The following is a 3,759-nucleotide window of genomic DNA, read 5'->3' on the forward strand; positions in this document are numbered from 1 at the left end:
GGACATCTCCGGACAAACTTGCTGGCGGGCTGTGCTGCGCTCCCTTGGCATGGAATTGGTGGCTCTGCACTGGAGGGGATGCCCGGCCCGGGCAACGCTTTGGGGGGTTGGGAGAACTAGGTGCCGGATTACTCAAGAGTAGACGGGTGGGTGGGCATTCCAACCAGCGCCGCTTGTGGCTCAGGGTGTCCGGGAAGTTACCTCTTCCATGCCGCTGAGGACGCTATTGGAGAACTCCTCCTCCAACGTCAAAAGGAGCTGGAATGAGACCCACATTTCAGTCCCAAAGAAATCGAGAAGTCCCGCCCAAGAGCCAGAAAAGAAAGCCAGGCCCCCTCCACAGGTCGGGATTCAGAGGTAGACTGTTGCTGGACATGGAGGCTTCCCTTGCGCTAGCCGTGCCCCCGGACTCTGACAGGTGGAATAGGAAGGGCAAGCGCAGGGCTGTAAGAACACCCGGGCCCCCAAAGCTCGCCCGGCACGAACTGCTCTTTCGATGGGCATGTTGAAAAGTCTAGGGCTGCTTAGCATCCCCCCCCCCCAAAAAAAATGATCCCCCCCTTCTCCAGCTACCGGGGCGCAAGTGGAGTCTCACTCCCCCCCTTCTGCTGCTCCTGCTTTTCTTCCTCCCCCCCCCCCCGTGATATAAATAGCTGCCTCTGCCCGTTCCCTAAATTTCTCGCTGACGTCACGCCCGCGTCATTGTGTAGGCTGATGCTTTTCTATGAATGAGCCGCGAGATCCCCGTTACTACGAGCCGAACTCTATAAAAACCCCGACGGCTGGAGCCGGGCTTTGCAGCCGAGAGCGCAGCCGGGCCTGCCGAAGGAGGGCGCCGGGGCTGAGAGACCCAGCAGGCAGGACGCGCCGTCGAGGGCCAGGTAAGAGGCGAGTGGGGCAGCAGCCCCCCAGATCCAGTCCGAGTCTTTTCTCCGTTGCCGGCCAGCCGGAGGGGGCGGGGGTGGGGGCGGGGGCGGGGTGGGGGGCTCGGATCCCTCCAGCACGGTCCCGTCCCAGCCGCCCTGTCTTGCAGTTCAGGGGGGTGGGGGGTAGGGGGACTAACACCTCCCGGCACATTCATGACTCACCCAGACCCTATTGGCTGCCGCGCCAAGCACGTGGCTCTTGGCTGGGCAGTTGCTGCCTCCCCCAAGAAGGGTTGAGAGAAGAAATGTGGGGCTTGAACCATAAGGGATCAGCCCCCCCCCCCTCTCGCCCCGCATTGGTCTGTAGAGTCTCGGCCCCGAGGGGAAGGGGTACAAGTGGGGGGACCCTAAAAGAAAGGAGCTAGGGAGAGCCTGGGGGAGGCGGGGGCGGTCAATAGCTATGTAGGGGGGGGTATCAAGTCCGGACCTAGAGCGTCCGGCAAGCCCAGCCTCACCAAGCCCAGCCCCACAGCTCTGCAAAGGCGAGGAGAACTGCAGGGGGGCTGGCCTGTGCTGTGTCTGGCCAAGGGCACGTAGACTCTTGAACCCCAAAACCTTGCCGGTCTCTAAAGGGCTCGAGTGTAGCTGGACCCTGTTAGAGAGTGGGGGGTAGGAGCGCGAGTGTCCGTAGGGGAGGGAGCCGCCGGCGCCTCCTGCGAATCTCCCCACCGGCCACCTGTTGCGGAGCGCCCAACCTGTCCCCCCGCCCACGCGCTTGGGCCGAGGGGGGGGGCCGCCGTGCTGCAGCTCCCGCCCCGCCCCCGCCCCTCTACCTGCCGAGGCGCTTCACCTTGAGCCGGAACAATGGTTGGAGGCGCTGCCGCCGGAAGCAAAAGGCGAGGCGGCCCCTCCCGCCCCGAAATGTCAAGGCTGCCCGCCGCCTTCCGCTGGCTTGCCCAAGGCTGCAGGGATCGGGGGGGGGGCGGGGGGAGCTTTGCGCGGAGACTCCCGCCTCTCCAAACGACAAGAGCGAGTGGCGCCTGAGCCCCGGAACCTGTTCGCTGGCCCTGGGGGTTCCACTCCATCCGCCTTCCCCACAAACGCTGGAAGGGATGGGGGGGGGGCGGTGTTGGGGGGAGGGGACATCGGATGCAAAACCCGAGCGCTATTTCCTTCTGAAGAAATTTGGCCCCCCGCATTTTCGCCTCCTTTACCCCCTCTCCTTAAAGCCCCAACGCATCCTTCCCCCGCCCCCCTATACATTTGCTCTCCTTCTTGCCCGGAGGGGGCTAGAAGAAGGCACCAGATGGTTCGCCCACTTTCCCCCATAGAACCGGACTCTGCTAAGTTATTCTTTCCCCTTCCAGATAGGTGTCAAACTCGCGGCCCTCCAGATGGTATGGACTACAGTTCCCATCATCCCCTGCCAGCATCATGCTGGCAGGGGATGATGGGAGCTGTAGTCCATAACATCAGGAGGGCCGCGAGTTTGACACCTGTGAAACATCCCCCTCACTCCTATTGGAAAAACATGTTGGGGAGGGGGGCATCTTCTTATAGTTGGGATCCACCCATAGAACTGAGGTAGCAATGGAGCCGATTGGCCACAAGCTTAGCAGACGCCTCTTAAACAGGATTGGGCAGGTGTCATGGAGATTCTGCCCATTAACCGTGACAGCCGAATGGAGCCTCCCGGGGCGGATGCAGTCTATCTATCCCGTCCGATGGTGCGTCTGTCGCACAGAGCGCTGCTGAAAGGGGTCCTGCAGTGGGGCTGCCGACCAGATCTAGTTCTGCTTTGCTGTTTGTCCAGTGTGGACGTAGGCATCTGGTCCTAGACGGCTGCCCCTCACTACTACAAGGGGTTTGGGCGAGCCATACAAAAGGGGAATCCTCCCAAGCTGGATCCGAAAGGCTCTTCCTCGACTCCCCCCACCCCACCCCTCCCCGCCAACCAGTCGCGCGTAAAGAGGAGAAGTGGTCGTGGAGAAGACTCTGGTCAGCGCGTCGGGACCTTGGCTCTAGACTGCTTACTGCCAAGCACTGCGGGAGAAACAGTAACAGTCTACAGTCATGGCTACTGAAGTCTGGCCGCTACAACTGTCCCTCCGCCACGACCCAGCGGGAGGCCTGCGCGGGTGCCCGGAAGTTCTGGGGAGTTTCCCCCACGCTGTGTTCGGGGAGGCGGGGTTCACCTCCACTCCCCCAGGGTCTTGAGGCTTGGGGAAGGAACGACCGGGTTGTTCAAGATGCCCCACCCACGGTGCCTTCACGGGGCAGGAGAGCTTGCGCTCAGAGGCACCCTCCGGAATAACCAGAGGAACCCAGCGACGGCCTTGGACGGGGCGGGAGGGCGCAGAGCACGTGAACCAGGAACGCAGCACGGGCGACCCCTGTTTAGGCGGTGGGGAGGGGAAGGCGGGTCTTTGGGAAACCAAGAAAGGGCTGGGAAAGGGAGAAGAAGAAGAGTTGGATTTATATCCCCCCTTTCTTTCCTATAAGAAGGATATAGGACGTGTGGGATGAGGGGTGGGGGCTTGAGGTATAAAGGTGGCAAGGGCGAAGGGGAGAGTCTTGGAAGAAGCGGTGTGTGTGTGTGCGCGTGCGTGCGCGCTCTCATCAGCCCTGCATCTCCCTGCGAATGTGCACTGGATGGGTCATCCTTGAGGGAACCAGACAGAGTGAGGCCCTAAGGGAGGCATGTATTGGCCTGGGATACGCAACATGCGTTGACCTGGGATACGCAACATGCGTTGGCCTATCCAGGCCGGAGCAAAGAGCAAGGCGGCCGGCCAGCGGGCGCTGTCCATGGTGCTGATTATCACAATCGTTTTGGATTTTGACACTGGTTCTTCACCGTGCTTTCTCCCGCTTCTCACATGTACGGAAGCCG

The sequence above is a fragment of the Sphaerodactylus townsendi genome, linkage group LG16, assembly GCF_021028975.2.
Source record: "Sphaerodactylus townsendi isolate TG3544 linkage group LG16, MPM_Stown_v2.3, whole genome shotgun sequence".
Taxonomy (NCBI): domain Eukaryota; kingdom Metazoa; phylum Chordata; class Lepidosauria; order Squamata; family Sphaerodactylidae; genus Sphaerodactylus; species Sphaerodactylus townsendi.